This window comes from Microcebus murinus, chromosome 2, assembly GCF_040939455.1.
Source record: "Microcebus murinus isolate Inina chromosome 2, M.murinus_Inina_mat1.0, whole genome shotgun sequence".
In the NCBI taxonomy this organism is placed as follows: Eukaryota; Metazoa; Chordata; class Mammalia; order Primates; family Cheirogaleidae; genus Microcebus; species Microcebus murinus.
The window spans coordinates 81,265,007-81,287,484 of NC_134105.1; the positions used below are offsets into that span (position 1 = coordinate 81,265,007).

At 45.6% G+C, this 22,478-nt stretch overlaps 1 long non-coding RNA gene across 1 annotated transcript; it reads right to left on the reverse strand.

Annotated features, from left to right (window-relative positions):
• Positions 1–17,676: 17,676 nt before the first annotated feature.
• On the reverse strand, positions 17,677–20,827 carry LOC142868463 (uncharacterized). Its single transcript, XR_012917469.1, has 2 exons — positions 20,598–20,827; positions 17,677–18,969 (listed from the first exon to the last, which is right to left on the reverse strand). It is a non-coding gene; the product is annotated as an uncharacterized LOC142868463 (long non-coding RNA).
• Between the last annotated feature and the right edge of the window lie 1,651 nt (positions 20,828–22,478).

Sequence of the window (22,478 nt, forward strand, 5' to 3'; positions counted from 1 at the left end):
AGATAAGGAAATTATTTGAGCTCGAGCAACTAGTAAATGGTGAAGTTGGGCTGATAAGCAGTTTTATCTGACTTCTCAGCTCTTTTTCCCTATCCCACACTGCTTGAAGGTGGTAGGGACAAAAGATAATTCTAGAAAAAAAATGACTTTTTTTTCATAGGTGGAGATGGAGGAGGGTTCTTCCTTTTGCAGGTGAGAGAAGAACATGAAGAAAGTTCTGAAACAGGACAATGTAGTCTCACTTCTGGTTACGTGATCTTGCCAAGGCACCATTTCCATGAGGCAGGCCCATCAAACAACTGGATCCAGATTGTCCAATTTAGGATCAATCTGGGGTTTACATGAAAATGCACTGATTAATTTAAAGAAATTGAGAGGAATTCTGCTTGGCGCAGTCACCTGAGAGCCAAATCACAATTCTGCCCCTGCCATTTACTTATTGAGGTTCCAAGGCTCCAGGAACAGCGTTTGTCCTCACATGTCTCAGCTACTCTCCTCTCTGCATCCTTTAGGTGACAAGTGAAAGTTTTGTTTTGTTTGTTTTGTTGTTTAAGAAATCTCGTTGAGTTTTCACTGTTGCCCTGTTCAGACTCCAGGGACACAGAGTTTCTGGACAGTTTGGAGCCTCTCCAGGAACGCTAACCTCAGAAGGGCTTGCTCTGAAGGGGGGAAATGCTTGCTTTTCAAAAATGCCTCCTTAGGGAGGCTGTCAGCTGCTTCGTTTTTGTACAGTCAGGGAAATTTTATCCTCAGATAAGGGATTTGAGAGCAGTTGGCTGTGATTGCCTAAAAGACTCCACAAGGACAAATGTGCAGAACACAGTCACCTCCATTACCCAGGGGCCAAGGTCTCTTTGTTTATACCCCTTGTAGCTTTTCCTGCATTCCTCGCCTGTCTGTCCCAAACTTGTACCCTGTTCTGAGTCTGGAAGGAATCACAGCCAGTGCAATTACACATGGAACAATCTACAGGGCATCAATAGTGGTGTCACTTTTTCTTTTATTCATTAACTTGCTAGTTCATTCATTCATTCACTCTACTGATTATAATTTTATGTTGTTAAGAAACAGCTGATACATAGTATCAGTGTTTTTCTAGCCACAAGCCAAGGGAAGGATGCTGGCTTCCTTTTTGTCTCTTTTTTTCTTCTTCTTTATTTCAGCATATTACGGGGATACAACTGTTTTGGTTACGTATATTGCCCTCGCCCTACTTGAGTTGCCTTTGTCTCTAAAGCATGTGAGAGCAGGGTTTCTAAAGAATTAAATACTTTGATGAATGGCATTTTTGCCACCCCACCCCCCCCACCCAATCAGGTGGCTGAAATCATTTACTGTGGAAACATTTGACACTGAAGGTGAGCCAGTTTTCCATCTTAGCTCTCCCCTTAGGATCTGTGAAATATCAAAGAAGAAATCAGAAGATGTAAGCAAGTGGGCTACCAATGGTTCAGGTCCAGGTATGCAGCTAGAACTCATGTCCATCTAGCATCCAACCAGGCATGGAGTCTTCTTTCTGGCAAATCCACCCTTCTGAAGGCCGTGGGTTGGTCTGGTTTGGGTTGTGGGTGGGTCTGCAGATGCAAGTCATCTGGTGTTTCTTTCCCAGTCTCCCGGTCTCCATCAGTCGGATGATAGCATCACGCTTGTTAATAAGCAAAACTCATCAATAAGAGTTTTGTTTCTAGTTATGTCCTGACACATCCTCAGGAAGGATGGCCATGTAAAGACTGTAAAGAGAGTGTATCGAGAGCTTCATCAGCAGCGGTGTATCATATAGGAGGAGGGCATCCCCTGAAGGGATGTAAGGGAGATTTTATAGTCATTTCTGAAGTCAATGTCAGCCAGAACACCAGCGTGAAACAGGAGTGACTCATCGCGGTGAGCGGGCCCCAGGCAAACGTGTAAGGTGGTTCATGCTGCTGTTTGATGTCTCCCATGTTTCTTGTTTCCGCTTTCCCTCTTCCTAGCTTTAACAATACTGCCACTACCCCGTAGAAGTGACTCAATTTGATATTTCACTCACGGGACTTTGAATGTGTTTAAAAAAAAAGGAATAAAGGCTTCAATGTGGACTCCCATACATCTGGGAGCTGAGAGGGAGGGCCTGTAAGGGGGAAAGCTTTCTGAAGACCCTGCAATCTAGAGATGTAGGTGTTTAGCCTACACCTGTTCTTGACTTCTCAGCAGCATATGACATATTGACAACTCCCTTTCCTATGAATCTCTTTCCTTGGATTTCTGTCACCATACTTTCTTCTTCCTCCATTTTCCTGTCCAAAGCATCTCAGGTCCCCTTGATGGGTTCTTCTCTAAACCACTTCTAAATATTTGTTATTATTCTCAGGGATTAGTCTCGGGCCTTCTTTATTTCTTTCTCCACACTCTCCCCCTAGGTTGCCTTGTATATTCTCATGGCTTTAAAACCCATCTTCATGCAGGTGTCTCCTAAACTTCTATATTCATCCCTCTGGGCCCCAGACTGATCCAAACATGTACTGGACATGTCCAGCTTAAAATAGCTAAACCAAAACCTTTGCCTTTTTACTTCTAAAACTTGTTTCACTTCTCCTCCAGTCTTCCTTATCTTTTTTGTTCCAAGTGTGAAATGAAATTTATTGAGGAAGGACAAGATAGGTTTACAGAGCAAGAGCAAGACACATTCGCCATAGACCATGGATGGAGCCCCCTGAGGGTTCTGTCACAAGAGGGCTCTGATTATGGTCTGGGGTCTTGTTTTAAGTATCTGGATTGAGCCTTCCTCATGGTTCAGACATCGCCACTGAACCACTTTGATGCACAGTTAACGACGTGATAATTAGCCCTAGGTTACTCTAGCTCACTTTCCAAATCCTACTGTGCCTGTACTGCCAGTCTTCCTTATTTTAATAAACAGCACTACCATCAACCTGATGTGTTATCGAGAGCCACCTTCTTTTCTTGTTCTTGCCAGCTATATCTACTACATCATCAAGTCTTGTCAATTCTACTACCAAAGCACATCTGAAATCTAGCACCCTTTCTCTATCTCCATTGCTACATTCCATGTAGCAATGCCACTATTATATGCCACTATTATATGTTCCCTAGACCTCTGCAATAACACCTTAACTGATCTCTGCCTCTTGCCCCTTCCTCACCCCCCACCAAATATTCATAAAATTACATAAAAAGCAAAAGTATAGTGATTTAGTGTGAATACTCTGGAGTGATACAACCTGGGTTTGAATCCTGGATCTGCCACTTACTAACTATACGAATTGAGACAAGTTATTTAAGTTTTCTGTACTGCAATTGGTTCAGCTATAAAATGATAATGTTATAGAGTTGGTTTGTTATACATAACGATGATTAAATGGATTTTTTCCATTTGATTGAATGAGTTTTTTAAATGAGTAGAATAGTGCCTAACATAGAAAACTCTTATTAACATGTAAATAAAATCATGTTACTCTGTGCTTAAAACCCTTCAATGGCATCTCATGTACTTGTTATCAAATTCAAGCTTCAAAGCAGAGCCTCTAGTTCCCACATGACCTGGACCTACATCCACTCTGACTTCACGTCTGTTCACTCTTCCTCCCTCTCTCATGTGCTCCAGACACACAGAGCTTCTCTCGGGTTCTCAGGCAGGTCAAGCTCTTGACTGTCTCCAGGGTTTTTCACTTGCGGTCCCCATTGCCTGGAATGTCTTCCAATGCCTGGGTCCTTCGCTTATTTCAGACTCAATCACACATCCTCTTCTGGCCATGCTATTTAAGGTAGGTTGCCTTCCTATTTTCTATTGTAGCTATCTTATTTGTTTTCTTCATATCACTTATCCCAATGTTTAGTAATTTTATTTGTCACTGTTTTCTGCCATCCTCACCAAAACACAAGTTTCATGAATCCAACAGCATGACTATCATGTTTATTGTTGGATCATCGGTGCCTTAACACAGTGCCTGACATCTAATAAGTGCTCATAAATATTTACTGACTAAATGAATGAAATGAATGACTGTTAGGTCGACCTTGACTTTCAGCAGGAACTCAAGTGAAAGAGAGAATTCAAGTTCTGAAGAATGCATCAGATAACATACCAAGAAATATAGCCCACCTGACCTGCTTTGTTGTTCAATAAAACAAATAATACAGTGGACAGTTGTCAGTCTAGGGAAGGAGAAAGAGTTCTGGATGCAGAGCCAGAAGTCCTTGGTTCTCGTCCAGGATCTGATACTAACCATCTCTGTGACAGGCTGTACACATCTCAGAAACCTACTTTCTCATTAAAGAATGAGAGTAGTTGGAATAAGCAACCCCTAAGGTTCCTTCCAGCATAACATTCTGTTTTGGATGCTGCATTTCTGCACAAAGAAGATAAAGTTAGTACACCATTTAGTTCCCATGGAGGAGATAAATCACTGAGTTTTCAGGGAATCAAAGAATCATCTACAAGTGCTTGGACAGACTATCTTTGGAATATTTTAAATAGGTGGGAATTCATTCATTTAACAATGATTTGTTGGCTTTCGTGTTCAATCTGGAGTCATGCTCACTGCCACATTGCCTAAAAGAGCTCCTGTGCCTTCTTTGTTTCCATGGCTCACAGCTCAAGCAATCTTTCACCACACACACACACACACACACACACACACACACACACACACACACACACACACACACGCACGCACATACACCTGCCTTAACCCTAAGCTTTTTACTTTTACCTTGTTGCCTGGAAAAACCTCTCTTCTAACAATTTACGAAGAAAAAAATATCCCTGATCCCATTAGATAAGAATTATTGGGTTATACATTTACCAAGGGAAAGGGAAGACAGATTTTCTGCATCTGCAGTCCCACTCACCTCTGAAGCCTTTGAGTGTGCCCTGGCTCCTGCTGAGAACTGCCATGAAAGTCTCTGTTCAATTCTTCCTCTCCCGTGCATTTGGCTACTTTTTCACAAGAACAATTTAAAAATACTTTTGACTCACTTAGTAGTTAATATTAATATCACATTTATGTTAATATTTAAATTATATAATTTTTATTTACTTATTTTATTTATACACATTTATTTATCATTTTCATATACTTTATAATATGATTGGGGGTGAATGGGCTCTCCTATGTTTGGTAGAAAGATAAGCCTTCATGCACCATCTCTTATTGTCCAAATTCTACCAAGTCTTCCAGGACCAACTCACATGCTGCCTCCGCCATAAACTTTTCCTTCCTTTGAGCTCTGGCAGCACTTTTAAAAATTCATTTGTTTATCTAGTCACTCATTCATTCAATAAATATCTACTATGTGTAGACAAAAAAAAAACCCTCTGCTCTCATGGCGTTTATCATCTAGTGGTGGGAGATAGACAAAATGTGTATATATTATGTTAGATGATAATAAGTATGGAGAAAAACAAGGCAGGAAAAGTTATAGAGAGTTTCAAGGTTTGGGGGATGGCCCAAAGGAGAAATGGCCTTTAATCAAAGATCTGTCAGAAGTGAGGGGGTAGGTTGGAAGAGAGAGAGCTCGAGGGGGAGGAAATGACAAGTGCAAGGCCAGTGGTTTAGCCTATTTGGGCTGCTAACAAAATACCTTAAACTGGGTAACTTATAAATAACAGAAATTTATTTCTCCCAGTGCTAGAAGCTGAGAAGTCCAAGATCAAAATACCAGCAGATTCAGTGCCTGGGTAGGGCCTGCTTCTGGTTCATAGGTGATTCATTCTCTCTTCATCCTCACTTGGCAGAAGGGATGGGTTAGTTTTCTGAGATCTCTTTCCTAAGGGCACTAATCTCATTGATGATGGTTTCATTGTCATGACCTAATCACTTCCGGAAAGCCCCACCTCTTAACACTATTGCATTAGTGTTAGAGAATTAGTGTTAGAGAATTAGATTTCAGAATGTACATTTTGGGAGTTTACATTCAGACTGAATAGCATTATGCTCCTGATCTTCATGGGGAGTGGCAGGTTGTTCTCCATGTCACTGTTAGAAGCTCCAGCTGGGGGCTGGGCAAGACCCTCTCCATGGAGGCTGGCATTGCGGGGGATTGCTCTGGGCATTTCTCCCTATGGAAGTGACAGTAGCAGCTGGGTGAGGCTATCTAGGCAGTGGTCATGGGTTTCCAGGGTATGGGTGTTTGCCCGAACCAGGTCCAAGTGTGATGGCAGCTGGAAGCCATCCCTGATGGAACATTGGGCCATGGGGTAGTTCCACCAGGCAGCTAGCAGGGAGCCTCACTGCTGGGTCTGGGAGCCTAGTGAGAGTGTTGGAGCTGATGGGATCCCTGGAGCCTCAGGGGTGTAGAGCCTCAGGGCCTGTGGTCAGCCCTGGAGAGTCAGGGTTGGAGCTATGGTCCCAATGGCATTGGTGAATCCTCCAGGGCAGATCCTCAGGGCCCAAGGGGAGCACTTAAGCCTCACGGGCAGAGCTGCAGGGCCCAGCAGTGGCACTGGAGCCCCAGTGGGAGGAACCCTGGGCTTGCCTTGAGGGCAGAGCCTTAGGGCCTGACGGGGGCACTGTAGCCTCTGGGGAGGAGCTATGGAGCCCAGCCTCAGCACTGGTGCCTCATGGGGTGAAGCTGTGGGCCTCAGGGCTGTGATGAACCTAGGAGACAGAGCCTGGGGCCTCATGATGGGAGCACTGGAGCTTTGTGGGTGAAGCCACAGCCTGGAGGCAGGGCAGGAGCTGCATGGGTGGGGGCTGGAACTGTACAATGGCACAGGAACCATGGAGGTGGAGGCCTGCAGGGTGGGCGGCAGTGTGTGGGTTGCGGCGGGGGTGGGGCTGTGAGGCTGGGGATCCCAAGCTGCCAGGGCTCTCCCTCTGTCTTTGTCCCACAAAGGTTGTCCCACAAGGCTTCTCAGGTGGCATCTGTGGTATCTGTGGTGACCATTCTGCCCAAATCCCCTTTTGGTGGGGAGGAGTACTCCCTCCCAGTCATAGAACACAACACAGGAGAGTAGGAGAGTGCCTGTCCTGCCCACCCCTTCCCGGGTTCAGCGAGGCAATGCAGAGGTGACTGCTGCAAAGCTGGGTCCCTTGCAGCGCGGTGCTTTGTGCCTATAGCTTAGAATGGCATTGGTTGCAGTAACCCAGGAATGATAGCCATCAGGTCCCTGCTGTACCTGCTCTCCCATGCAATGTTGCTGCACAGACTCCGAGCAGCTCCCTGGTCAGACCAGAGGTCTGTGGGGGGCCCCCTCCTAGCTTGGGCCACAGTGTCTGAGGGGTGAGTGTGGAGTCCCAGGGCTCTCTCCTCCTGACCTTCCCCACGTTTGGATGCCTTGACCAGGTACCTTCCAACCTTCCAGAATGAATCCCCCTGTCACCTTTTCCTTCATTCCGAATGTCCCCTGTCACTTCAGTAATTCTATGTTCTTTCCAAGAAGATCCGCCTGTAGGTGGGCATCCATCTGCAACTTTTGATCCTCTCCTTGAGAGCCATGCACATGGGCTGCTTCTAGCCTGCCGTCTTTCCCCTTCCTGCAATCTTCTTGATTATATGTTGCTGTACTAGGTTTGGGGGTCTTATTAGAGGGTTTCTTGAATCTCCCCATTGACTTCGATGAGTCCGGTTTCATGTTTGCTCTGGGTGCAGGAAACATTCAATTAGCTTCTTGATTTCTCATGAAGGGCATTTGTGCATTGTTGTTGAATCAGTTGCTAGTGGGAGGAGGAGTGTGCAGGGCTTCCTACTCTGCCATCTTGCTAAAGTCACCCCTATCAATTTTTAGTAGGTGAAGAAATATATTTTGAAAGATTCAATAACATGAGATAACACATGTAATGTGCCTAACAGAATGAGTAGCACATTTTATGTGCTGAATGCTATCTAATAATACTAGTGGCAATGATAGCGATGATGATAATGATATTAACTTGTTCAATGTCACTTAAGTAGTGGTGCTAAAATTTGAACCCAGGAACCCTTGATAGTTTTATGAGGAAATTAACTTGTCAAAGTTATTCTATCTTTATTCCTTTTTTATTACACAAAAATGTTCTTACACTGAAAGTGTGATAAAGAAAAACAAGTCACTCACTCATAATTCTACCATTTCAATATAATAGGTATCATTATTTAATGTGATTTTAGATTTGTAAAGTTTGCTTTAAAAAGTATTACTGATGCTTTAATTTGCCTTCTACTTTCTAGGACCCTTCTAATTTTTTCAGAGTAGGAATAAAACGAGAAAAGTGCTTTTTCTTCCTCTTTTTCTTCCATAGCTTTAAAATATCTAGATTGTACATCTAATTATTCTAAATTAGAATTATGGTGGATCAGTAATGATTCAGGGAAAAGAAAATTTCATAATTATAAAGAGAAAAATGGAAAAATGCTGACAGTTGTGGTTATGGAAACATCTAAAGCTTTATTTAATTGAAATGTGATATTAATTTATCTGGTGGAGTTGAATACAGTGTTATGATGAATAATCCATTCCTTCTCATCAATTCTTTGATTAGAATTAATATATTATCACAAAGAATATTTGGGAAGTGTTCATCATTTTCTTCTCTCTTACCCACATGATCAATGTAAGTGAGAATTCACTCATTCCCCTTATCTGCTTCCCCTGGCCACCCCACCCCCAGTAATCTCATAGCATTGATTGAAAAATAGCTTTATCCATTTAGACTGATTTGTATTTTTTAATGATAAGCAATAGAAATCCAATGAGAAATTTAATTCAAATGTGACTTTGTTAACCTCTCTATTAGATGGATTTCTAACCCCAGTAATAATATTAGACTCTTCAGCTCATCAAAGACAGTGGGTGTGCTCATGAGACTTTTTGGAAAGAAGAAAGAATTTAACAAGCACTATATAAATACCACCTGAGTTTTGGCTCCCATCCATCAACATTTCTCCTTGTACTTCTGCAATAGTTTCCTATCTAATTATCTTGTCTCTATTTTCTGTATCCCAAATTAATCTTCTATATAACCATCAGAGTTATCTTCCTTCAGTAACAGACATTGGACCATATTATTCTTCATTCTTTTCCCTTAATATCTTTCAGTGCCTTTCCAATACCTGCAGGACAAGTCTGAACTTTTTGTCATGGTATACAGGGTCCTTCATGGTCCAGATTATGCCTAGTCCCCAAATTTATGTCTTTTTATTTCACATTGTACATTCATTCATATCTATAACCTAAAATTCTTAAAGCGTGCTATTATTTCATTTGTACCTCTTTCCTTTTGCATCTGCTGTTTTCTTCCCCTGGAACACTCTTCTCATTTTCCAGGGTAACTTTTTCACCCTTCGTAAATCAGCTTCTGCAATACCTGCTCATTATGTTTCATGATAGACACTAGTGAGCTTGGTGTTCACCAAGCCTCACTTCTTTTTCCCTCTGGAATAACAATTAGACTGTTTTCCTAGGCTCCCTCAAAGTTAGATATGGCCTGGTGCCTGAATTCTGATGACAGAAATGTGGGTGAAAGTGATTTATATCATTATATCACTCCCAGACCTGACCACGACAGCCTTCTGTATAATACTCTACGCTCTCTCTAGTTCCTCTTCTTCTGGCCAGACGCAGCGGATCCAGCGCAGAACTCCAGAGTCTTAGTGGGTGGTAGAGCCGCTAGTCTGGGGAACATGGTCACCCCTTGGGCCACCTGCCTGGGAACATCCATGTCGGATTGCAGCAAGAACAAGGAGGGAAACTTCATCTTGTTAAGTCGCTGAACTTTGGGGTTTGTTATAGCACCCAGCCCACAATGACCAATATACCCTCTTTGGTGTCCCCTTTCCTCCAAAGTGCTTACCACTCTGACAAGGTTATGTGTGAATAAAGCATCTTTCTTTTCAGGCCCAGATCTAGGACTGGCTTATTGACCTAAATGAAAAAGTGAAACTCTCTTCCCTCTTAAAACTTACATTCTGGCGGACAAGACAGATAATAAATGCTTAATAAAAATATAAAATATAATTTTAAGCAAGGATAAGTGCCGTGAAGTGATATAAACCTGGGTAAAGGGATGGAGCAGGAAGCGTGAGGGGTTTACTTTTCATAACGTTTCAGGGAAGGTTTTTCTGAGGATGTTGTATTGAGCAGGATCAGAATAAAGTGAGGGATGAGCTGTATGCTGTTTGGGAATGAGGCAGGGGAATACAAAGAGTTCACGAAACAGTGCAGGAAATAGCATGGCTATTTATATCAGGGCTATCAATAGCGTGAAGAAGAACAAGAAGCAGGAGCACAGTGAGTGAGAAGGGGGAAGGCAGAGGGGGTTGAGGGTGGTGCCTCAGATCACGAAGAGCCCTGAAGGGCCTGGGACTTTACACTCTTTTGGAAAGAGAGAGGCATTGGAAGGTTGTGAGCATCGAGTAATATTTTAAAATAATTGCTCTGGGGAAAATGATTTAAAATGATTCTCTGATGTGTAGAGAATAGCCTGGGTCTTGGATTTACGTGGCAGACTCCCACTGGTCTCCAGTGCCTTTGGCCCACTAAAGGCTTTGTCTCCAGTTCCTCCTGAGCAATGAAGCCAAAGCCTCCTGCTTCAGCAATGTCTTGCAAGCTTCAGTGCTTCCTTCGTCTCCTGCTCTCTTGTCTGACTTCAGCTGACTTCCCTTATTTCTGCCTGTCCACCATATTGCCACTAACCCTAATTGCTTCTGTTTTTTTGTGTGAAATAAGAAGCAAGTCTTTAGTTTGGAATGAGAATGAGAGCGTTGATGGAAAGAAAGAGGAGACTGGTTGATGTTGAGAGTGGGAGGGTAAATTCACTTGGGAAATGTAGGGGTTTTAAAATCTTATTGTTTTATGAGAGTAAAAGGGATTTGTCAGTGATCAGCCATTTTGTCCAAGACTATGGCAATAGAAGGATTAAAAGATACAGTCCTTTCCCAAGAAAGGTAGGCTAGTTTGAGAAACAATGAGTACCACATGAAATAATTAAATGGCTATCTTTTATTCATTTGACCACTTATTTATCAATGCTTATTCTAAATCAGAAGACTAAAACACAGTCCCTGCTCAGAGTCTAGTAGGGAGAGAATAAAAATGAGTTCTCTAGTAGCCGTATGTACACAGCCCTGTGGGAGCACCAATGGCAGCTACTCAGTTTCTCTGATGAGGGGGTTGGAGGGTGTGATCAGGAGCAGCCCCGGACAGCTGAGCTAAGTCCTGAGGGATAAATAGGAGAATCCAGGTGCGTGACTGCAATGGGCAGGGTAATAAAAGATCCAATGAAGAACTGAAAATGCTATATACATACATAATGAGTGAGATGTGCACCATCTGGGGGATGGTCATGATGGAGACTCAGACTTTTGGGGGGAGGGGGGAAATGGGCATTTATTGAAACCTTAAAATCTGTACCCCCATAATATGCCAAAATAAAAAAAAATAAAAAATAAAAAAAAAAAGAACTGAAAATGCAATGTAATTCAGAGATGAATTATTACTGGGATTCGGTGTAGCTAGGGAAGGCTGCGTATAGGAAGTGGGACTTGAAGGATTGAAAGGACTTGAAAGGGAGAACCCATGGGGAGGAGGTTTGAGGCTGAGTGAAACATATACAGCAGAGGCAGGAGTATTCATGGCATGTGCTGGGTGTGGTCAGGAGAAATACATGATGTGAGCCATCACAATCACGAGCCCCGTACGTGGTACAGGCTGCCTTCTCCCTCTGCAGGGTTATAGGAGGGACGGGGCGGGAGAAGGCTAAATGGGGTGATGAAACTAGATTGTAGAGGATCTTGCCTAACTCCAGGGTGAACTTCTGATGTTCAGTTGTCCTTGGATGAATATGAAAGGAGACATTTTCCCCGTTGTCTACTTCCGCTTCAGATAGCCTTAGCACATCGTTGAGTGCAGTCTGGTTCCTGCAGCTATTGAGAACGTTTGGTGACGGACTAGTATCCCACAGGAGGGAAGCTAGGTGGCACTGCATTACTGCCCAGCCACTGCTCCTGCTGCACCAGGGGTCCCTTTGGCTGTAAATCAATGTTGATGAATATAAAACCATTCAGTGGAGCTTCGAGATAGATGGCCTGGAAGTCTTCTAGAGAAAGGAAATTTGTTTCTTTTGTACATTTTACGCAATGAATCATTGTTATTTGGCCCCAAGTTAGCTCGCTGATCTGTCTGAATTCTCCAGTGAAGAACATAATTCTATTTGCAGATGAAGATCACATTGTATTTTGCTATTTGAGGAATTCTTTATTATATTCCATAAGTAAAGCACTGAAGTGATTAAAGATAGCCCACTCTTTCTTTCTAAGCTTCAATAAGGAGAAAAATGTCCTTTTTTCTTCTTCAGTTAGAATTCAAAAGATAGAGAAATAAAGCTTCCTCCCCCTACCGCCCCTTAGTAATAGAATTAGGAAACCCACTGAGAGTTCATGATAGTTAAATAAGTGTTTGCCTGGATAAACTGCTGCTGTTTTGATTTCCTCAGTCTTTCTTCCTGAGGAAAGTAGCAGTAAGAGCTATGTTAACTTAATAACACACTGTATGTGACTGTTAGTGTCCCGACCCGCGGGACCTTCTGTTACTCACGGGGGCGAGGGGGACCGTGCCTGAAAGAGATGAGCGAGAGAAAGAAACGAGACCAAGCGAATGATTGTCAAGGTCTGCTTTACTTAGATTCTTAGTAGGTTTTATAAGCATACAAAAACAAGGAAGTAGAGGCAAAAAAAATAGAGTGTTGACGATGAGGCTTGGGTCTGGGTTAATCAGCCCCAATTAGCGTCTTATCGGTATCCTGTTTTTGACTGGTTACTCATCTCTAACCTGGCAGGTGGTCGGGAACAATTGCAGTCAGCATACCCTGGAGCATCCCGCGGTCAGCACGTCATGGACTGCATTCTTCTCGGAGCTATAGCTGGAATTTTTCAGGGCGAAGTCCGTGTGTAGGACGAGTCATAGGAGAGTTGAGGGTCTTTGAGGGTCCTTGCCTCTAACATCTCCCCCTCTCCTTATTAATATGAGGGAGGTTTATATAAGTTGGTGGAGAGCCTGTCTTAGGCTACGCGATGTGCTTTTGTGACCAGCACCCCAAATATAAGATCTGGCGATTAATGTGAAGGTGAGGCCTCTGTCTTAGGCTATGTAGGTGGCATCTAGCTCTGGCACTTCTGATTATGAAGTGTGCCCCCGGGCATGGACCTACAATATTTTCGTCATGGAGTTACCTCACAGCTGGCGGGGTGTGCACCTGGTACACGGCATCGCGATAATTCCGTCATGGGCGTCTCCACAGCCTTTGGAACCAACTGCGTTCTATGTCTGAGGCAAGGTCTGAGAAATTTAGACCCTCTGTGGCTGAATGGGGAGACTCTGTATGGAGGTCTTCTCTGGAGCCTCTTTGTTTTAGCCATTGGTAAAACACAGAGACCGATTTTTGTGTGGCTGCGTCTACTTGCGACTTGACAAAGTTGGTTAGTTTTTTGAATGCCCAAGGCCCAAAGGTGAGGAGCAACAGAAAGCCTATAAGCGGCCTTAAGACACTGGGAAGCAATGTGGATAGCCAGGGGGATGTAGAAAACCAATTTTGATACCATGCCTCACTTTGTTTTCTCTGTTTTTTTCTATTTTCAAGGCTTTGTCTAACTTTTTTAATGCTATCTTTTACCAGGCCTGTTTTGTCTGCGTAGAAGCAGCATTCTTCTTTGAGTGCTGGGCACAAACCTCCTTTTTGGAGGAACACTAAATCTAAGCCTCTTCTATTTTGTAACACTACCTCAGAGAGTGAAGCGAGGGACTCCTTGAGATATTTTAGACCTTGCTGTAGCTCTCGGAGGTCATTATCGATGGCTACAGAGAGCTGTAGGTATTGTTGATTGGAGGTGACCAGAGAGGCTATGCCTGTTCCAGCCCCTGTGGCACCAAGGCCTAGAACAACTGCGAGTGTTATGGCCGTGATGGGTTCTCTCTTTACCCGGGGCATTGTGGTGCCTCGCTCCCAAAACTGAAGTAACTCATTAGCAGGATGTACAGTGAGCCTGGGGAAGAGCATGACTAACACACAGTATTCTCTATGCTCAAGAAACGTTGCAGAGACTACATACGGGGTAAGGCCGGAAGAACAAGCAAAATAAGAGGTGTTAGATGCCTGAATATACTGAAAAGTGGAGTTGACAGTAATTGACTGATTACATATTTTCTCTAAGGGTGCGGGGGGAAGCATTCTTGGGCTAAGAAGGCAAAGGCCTAGGCCTGTGACTTGACTGAGTGTTAGGCCATCATGGGTCTCTAGGCCCCATCTGAGTCTGCTGGTGTCGTTAGTAAATAATGGCTGACCAAATGTAGCGACGCCTTCATAAAAGGGAGGCCGGGGGGAGTAGCATACCCAACACTCCTGATATTCTGAATTATTGGCCTCTCAGATGGTCCTGACAGAGGCGTTGACTAAGGAGAGAATTAGTTCTGCAGAGGAGGGGGGCCCCTCGGGCAGGGTAGGTTGGTATAGGGAGGTGCTGAGCAGAGGAGGGGACACAGTTGGGGAGGAGGGTAGGTCCCTGGAGGGACCGTGAGGTCGAGGTGGGTGTAGGTCGTGGTTAGGACCTATTGCGACCGTAGGACCTCTGGGGAGGCTTTTAATTAACTTGATTTTAAATGTGAGACCAATGTTTTTTCTAGATGTGTAAAGTCTAAGTCCCCACTCAAATCCCCTGGACTGAGCCCAGGAAACCTTTTTTCCAGCTTTGGTGAATGAAATTAACAGGGGGTTGCACCACTGGTTTTTACACTGAGGGTCAGTGGGGGGTTGTGGGGCGTAAGGGGATGAAGGAGCTCGACGGGGAAACTGCTTTTTGACGGTGATATAATCCCAGGAAGAGGAGGGATTCCAGTAAGCATCACCGGTGGTCTCACAGCCCCAGGAGACACAGAAGAAGTCAGGGGCGTAGCCACACTGGTAGTTGTTGGTGCGAGGCCGATGGGCCCCTGGGCAAACATAAAAGTCTATATACCTTGTTGCGGAGCGTCCGGCTCCCGAGGAACAAAGGCCTGGGGAGGAGTCAGCTGTCGGAGGAGCTGGCTGAGGGGCGAAAAGTGTGGGAAGGCCCCACGCAGGGTCTTTAGCCCTAAGAGCTAACACGCATAGGTCAATTTTTAATGGATCCCATGGTATAACTGCAGAGAGACGTGAGGAGGAATTAACAACGTCTCCTGCCTCATTAATTACCTGCCATGTATAGTTGTAGATCTGATGGATGTTGGTTGTGATGGTGCTCTTGATCACGACTAGAATCAGGCATAGGAGAGGCAGCGCCTTTTCTCGGGGAGTCATTGTATTTCTGGAAGAGAACAGAATTAAGAATTCTTCTCAGGGGATTCCCTGGGTGGGTTATATAGCTTAATTGCTCTCTCTGGTAGCCATTTGGCGTTTCCTGCCTGGGTATCATAGATGCAGGCATGTCCTTTTCCCCATATGAGGACAGGGTCAGGCCCCAGCCATTTGCCTGTAAGCGGCTCTTTCCATAAGGCCTGTGCATAAGTATCCGTGGTGGATGGGTGCCAAAGGCAGTCAGCGGCCGTTTTGCCGACAGTGTCAAAGGTGAGAAAGTTTAAAATGAACAGGGCATGATTAAGAATGGTTTTGGAATTACCTGTTAAAGGGTACAAAATTCTTCCTCCCGATTGTAGTTTGGAGAGCATATTTTTTAACGTCTGATGAGCTCTCTCTACAATACCTTGGCCCTGAGGGTTATATGGAATGCCTGTAACATGTTTAATACCTAACTGAGCACAAAAACTTTTGAAATTGGAGCTGACATATCTCGGGCCATTGTCAGTCTTAATAACTTTAGGCTGAGGGAGGGAGGTGAGACAGGCTATAACATGGCTGATAACGTGGCGGGTGGCCTCGCCTGTTTGTAGGGAAGCAAAGATAAATCTACTGCAAGTATCTATAGAGACATGTACATATTTAAGCTTTCTGAAAGGGGGGTAATGAGTGACATCCATCTGCCAGAGCTCCCCAGGGATCAGGCCACGAGGGTTGACTCCTAGGTGTGGCTCAGGGAGAAGGGTAAAACAAGCCCTGCATTGGCAGACGATTTCTCTGGCCTGTTCTCTAGTAATGGAGAATTTAAGCCTGAGGGTATGGGCGTTGAGATGGTGTAAATCATGAGCCTGGCGTGCAGCGCAGACAGGATTAACAGTGATATTGTGAACAGCACCTGCAACGCGAGTCGTCTGATCAACAAGATTATTTTTAGCTACTAGAGGCCCAGGAAGGCTAGTGTGGGCGCGAATATGGCCTATAAAAAAGGGCGCGGAACGGGAGTGAATGAGTCCTTGTAGTTGCTGGAACATTTGAGTGGTATTGTTGGAGGGCCGAATATGAGGCACAGTTTCTAAAGTGGCTACAGCATGAGCAACATAAGAACTATCAGTATATAAGTTAAATGGTGACTGTTCTACGTATTTGAAGACTGCGACTAAGGCCGCTAATTCAACCAGTTGAGCAGAGGAGAATCTGGTGGGAAAACTGCGGACTTGGCCATTAATGCTATAGGCCGCGGTGCCTGAGGAGGATCTGTCAGTAAAGACTAAGACGGCTCCTGGAATGGGGGAGACTCTTGTTTTTTTGGGAAATATTACAGGTGTCTGATAGAGGAACTGAATTAGTTTATTAGGGGGGTAATGATTATCTAGTTTGCCCTGGAAAGACGTACAGTTAACTGCCCAATCATCATCAGTTTGTATTAGCCACTGAATTTGAGAAGCATTGTAAGGGAGTATTATGATATCTGGATCCTTTCTAAAGAGCTTAAGGGAGTTTTTTTGCCCCAATCGAATAATTTTAGCTACTAAGTAAGGGTAGGTGGGAAGGACTTTAGGGGAGGAAGCCGATAGGTGAACCCAAAAAAGAGGCTTGCCCTGCCAAAAGAGTCCTGTGGGCGAAAAGGGGGTGGGGAGGACAATGAAGTACAGGTGGGAATCTGAGAAGTAGTCAATGGCCTGGGCATTTATGGCCTGCTCGACCAAATTAAGCGCTTGCTGCCCTTTTTTAGTTAGGGAGCGGGGAGAGGTTGGGTCAGTATCTCCCTGCAGGATGTCAAATAGGGGTTTTAACTGTCCTGTGGTGAGTTTTAAATATGGGCAAAGCCAATTAATGTCTCCTAAAAGACGCTGAAAATCATTAAGGCATTGAAGAGAGTCTTTCTTGATCTGTACTTTTTGGGAGAGGACCTTATTGGGGAATAATTTAAAACCTAGGAACAGGTGAGGGGGACAGAGCTGAATCTTTTTGGGGGACAAGCGGAGGCCTCGAGCTTGTAAGGCCGAGACAACCTGCATAGTAACTTGATGTAAGGTTGCCTCGTCGGCTCTGGCAAAAAGAATGTCATCCATATAATGAATTATATATATTTGAGGATGTTGAATTCTAAAAGAATTAATTGTCTGAGCTACATATTTTTGGCAAAGGGTAGGGCTGTTGGCCATGCCTTGAGGCAATACTTGCCACTGGAAACGCGGGGAGGGTCCTATACAATTTACTACGGGAAGACTGAAGGAGAAGCGCTTACAGTCATCTGGGTGCAATGGTATGGAGAAGAAGCAGTCTTTTAGGTCAATGACTATCTTATAGTAGCCTCTGGGGATAGCTACGGGTGAAGGCAAACCTGGCTGGAGTGCCCCCATGGGAACCATTGTTTGATTAACAGCCCGCTGTCACGCCCGCCTCGCCAGCAAGGAAGACGCGGCAACTGGAGTTCTTCTGACCGTGCTTTAATGGGGTTCCCTTTAAACTTACATGATACGGAAGACACTGAGCACAAGCTCTCACACACTTATATACTCTAAAGAAGGAGGGAAGTGATGGGGATAGGTTAAAAGCGCGCGAGGGTTGTTACTGATAGGCCAAGCTAGGATCCTTCATATGCATACTTAGAGAACAGGCCAGGACTTACTCTGCGCATGCGCTGAACTTGTTTACTACAGGCGGGCCACCGGAAATCGGCGCCATCTTAATGGCGTTGTCACCGCGCCCCACATCTCCCCCCGTTTTATTAATTTAATGAGAGCTGAGCAACCGTTCAGCACCGTCCTTCGACCGTGCGATCAAGGTTGCAGAGCCTCACTTTCACCAGCAACCACCTTACCTCGTGCAATGAGCAAAACTCGGAGGTGTGCAAAGGCTGGCTGTGGGATAGGAGACATGCCTTATCTGGTGCAATGGGAGGAATCCCTCAGAGTGCAAAGGCCATGTCTGCCAAAATACCTGGGGGTAGGAACGCGTGCAACCCAAAACTAGGCTAACCTTTTAGCATGGTCAACCACACCTGTGTAGGCTGTCCCAGTTCAAGCGCAGCAAATGCCTGTGCCAATACCACACAAAGTATGGCCCACAGCCCGCCGCCAGCCGCAGCAAGCAGCAAGACGGCCGTGGCTGCAAGACCGAAACAGAGTCATATTTAGGCAAGCGGGTAACAATGGCAGAGGGGTGAGACGTGGCATTCTAACACAATGTATAATTGCACGTATTAGAGGAACAGTTCACATGTGTACCAGAGGGTTTTTCCGTGGATACCACCCAGATAAATGGGGGCCAAACACAGACAGGTGTAGGGGCAAAGGTCGAGTTTCGCCCTCCCGCAATCACCCTCACAGAACCCTCAAAAGAGTCGCTAAGATTCCATGCGAAACTAGCATTCCCTGCCATACCCCCAGCCACCAATGGACAGGGGGGCCAAGTCCGTGCAGCTTCCGTTAACCCCACACAAAACACAAAGTCCCCTTCAAGGAGAAGGATCTATTTCCCTCCAGTTAAGCAGGGAGCTCACGGGCTCTCAATAACAGTAGGCGGGGGGAAAACTGATGCGTCATGTGTCACAGGCAACGGCAGGGGAAGCACTGACAGGATCCCCCAGCGTGGCTCCGCTGCCATCCTCGCGATCATCCATACTGTCATCAGGAGGAGTAGCCACTGGGTCCCCATGCTGCTCTGGAGGCTGCTGCACCGTTCTAGTCAGCCACGTGGGCACCCAGATGGAATTGTCCTGGTCCTGTGGAAAAATACAAATAGCTCCCCTGGATCTCATTAACACTGGATCCGGGCCTTTCCATAGGTTAGACAACACATCTTTCCACTTCACTAATTCTTTCTGTGGCGGAGCAGGCGTGACATGCCTGTCTGCTGCCTGGGTGATAGCCCTAGCTGTAGGGCATCTCCCCCTTTTTGTTTTTGTAAGTACATTTTGAGTGTGCCTTGAGCACGTTCCACGATGCCTTGCGCTTGAGGGTTGTAGGGAAGACCGGTACGGTGCTCCACACCCAAGCGAGTGCAAAACTGCTGAAAAGATTTTGAGGTATAAGCCGGGCCATTATCTGTCTTAATAACCCGGGGCTTGCCCCAGGCTGCCCAAGCTTCTAGGCAGTGAATGATAACGTAACTTGCCTTTTCTCCAGCCAGAGGCGTGGCATGAAGGATGCCTGAGCACGTGTCAACAGATACGTGAACATACTGAAGCTTCCCAAAGGATGGGACATGAGTTACATCCATTTGCCACAGTTGTAGAGGACGCAAACCCCTAGGATTTACGCCCGTATGAACAACAGTGCGAAAAGGAGCACAATTTGGACATTGCGGTACAATCTCACGAGCATCTGCACGTGTGATGCTGAAAGGTTTCAGCTGGCTCATGATTAGGCAAAGCTGAGAGAAGGGGCAGTCCTCTCTGAACAGGCCCCATAAGCTGCATCTGGGCATTAATTGCTCTAAGGTCATGCAACAATCTCCATTTACCAGATCTTTTCTTAATCACAAAAATAGGGGTATTCCAAGGAGATTGAGAGGGTTCAAGATGCCCAAGAGTAAGCTGCTCTTGCACTAGATTATGGGCCGCGAGTAACTTTTCAGAGGGTAAGGGCCACTGGGGTACCCACACTGGCTCCTCTGTTTTCCAGGGTATGGGCAGAGGATCCCCAGTGGCGAGTGGCCCCTAAGAAAAACCCAGCCCTTCCCAAGGCGGGGCATGCGGAGGTGGGCGGTACCGCTCACAACCGGCCGCTTCCTGAAAAACTGGTTCCTCTTTCTTTTCTAGTTCCTCATCTGACTCTGGGCTACTGTCGCAGTCCGACTCAGAGTCAGCAGTGTCAGATAAATGTAGATTGTCAAAATTTGGTAAGGGGTCACAATTAGGCAGATCGGGCTGCGCTTTCCCTCCCTACATTTTCTTTTCTAGCGCTTTACACTTCCTTTTTTGAGCTCTATATTCCTTTTCTCTACCTTTTACCGCGGTCCCTCCCTTACTGCTTCTCTCTGAGCTTGCTTCTTGCAAGTCACTCAGTGCTCTTTGGCTAGCTGCTACGCGCGGGCCTGAGCTTTCATCATACAGGCACTCCATAATTAGGTTGTAAACAAGGAGAGTGCCTGGCCTCAGAGTCCCCACACTATGAAGGTCCCGTCCTAACTTCCCCCAAGAGGGAATAGTCAAAGAACCCGAGTGGAGGAACCAAGGAGCTACACGGTCCACCTCCTTCAAAAATTTTATGAGGGTCTTTTCCTCACAGTGCACTCCTTGTGATGCTAAGAGGTTCTTAATAGGCCACAAAAAGCGCCGCAGCGGAATATTGCCCATTTTTTGGAAGCAGGGGAGTTTTGGCCATCCCACACGTCAGTTCTGAACTCTACCTCTTCCGAGGTCGTCTTCCGCTGGTGCCTCAAAGTTGTTTCAGTTCCCGGGTTTCGGCACCACTTGTCGCGCCCGCCTCGCCAGCAAGGAAGACGCGGCAACTGGAGTTCTTCTGACCGTGCTTTAATGGGGTTCCCTTTAAACTTACATGATACGGAAGACACTGAGCACAAGCTCTCACACACTTATATACTCTAAAGAAGGAGGGAAGTGATGGGGATAGGTTAAAAGCGCGCGAGGGTTATTACTGATAGGCCAAGCTAGGATCCTTCATATGCATACTTAGAGAACAGGCCAGGACTTACTCTGCGCATGCACTGAACTTGTTTACTACAGGCGGGCCACCGGAAATCGGCGCCATCTTAATGGCGTTGTCACCGAGCCCCACAGCCCGCAAGTCTTGTAGCAGCCGCCACTTGCCAGTCTTTTTTTGAATGACAAAAATGGGGGTGTTCTATGGTGAAGTAGAGGGCTCTATGTGTCTGGCAGCTAATTGTTCTTGCACCAACGCTGTAGCTGCGGCTAGCTTGTTAGATGGGAGGGGCCACTGATCGATCCAGACAGGTGAGTCACTCTTTTAAGTGATTTTATCTGCCTGAAGTGCAGGGGGATTAATGGCCCTTACAAAAAATGTTCTTTGAACCCTAGTCCTGATCTGTCTGACTTAGGGGGGGTGGTCAGGGGTGTTCTTAGTCCCTGACCCTCCTTGCCTAAGCCCTGTCCTGGGAGGAATCCCTGTTTAAGCATTTGGCTGGCTACAACTTCATTGGGGCTGCACATAATGACATTCATTTGTGCAAGGATATCACGCCCCCACAAGTTAACAGGCAGGTTTGGGACTACAAAGGGTTGGGTGGTGCCTTTATTTCTCTCAGGGTCTTTCTATGTTAAAATTTTTGAGCTCTGGAGAGTATTATTAGACTGTCCTATACCTTGTAAGTGTGTAAGTGAAGGCTGCAATGGCCATGATTGGGGCCAGGCGTCCTGGGCAATAACTGTGGAATCGGCGCCAGAATCAAGAAGGCCTTCAAAAAGTTTACCATCTAATTTTAACCGCAGGGTGGGTCGTTTTTTGGTGATAGCTTGGACCCAATAAAGATCAGAAGAGCCAGGGCAGGAAGCACCTCGGTTAGAGGTGATGGCTGGGAAGGACGTATTAAGGGGCAAGGGCAACACCTGAGCTAAACGCTGTCCCTTAGAGACACACACAGGGCCGGTAAGCGTGCTGGCTAAGATGTTAATCTCCCCGGTAAAGTCACTATCTACTATGGAAGGGTGGACTATGAGCCCTGCAAGAGTAGAGGAGGCTCGGCCCAGAATAAAAAAGAACATATTAGCCGGTGGGGGTCTAAATGAGCCAGTAGGCAAAATTTGAACACCATCCTCAGGTTTTAATATTGTGTCGGAGGAGGCACACAAGTCCACTCCTGCGCTCCCTGTGGTGGCTCGGAGCAGTCTAGGGGCTGGGGATCCTCTTGTCGGCTGTTCCCCGAGGCCGACTGAAATTGAATAAGACAAGGGGAAGGGCATGTTGGTCTTTCAGGATCATTAGGAGAAGCCGACTCTCTGGTCGCCTCTAAAGAAGTTTTTAAAGCAGACCGTGACATGGGTCGGAGGCAGAATTTTGCTACTGAGAGCAGCTGCTTTTTATTGGGGTCTGAATCTGTCCCTTCAACAATATCTCTGATTAGTCCCTAGTACGAAAAAACAGATACAGGGACGGCATCTGGGCCCTGATTTAGAAGTAAATCATTTAAATCTCTACCTACTTTTTGCCATTTATGTGGGTGAATCTCAGGTCCACCAATAATAAACCAAGGACAAGCACAATCAATGAACACAAAAAACTTTACTAAGTCTTTTTTTCTTAAATTTCTACC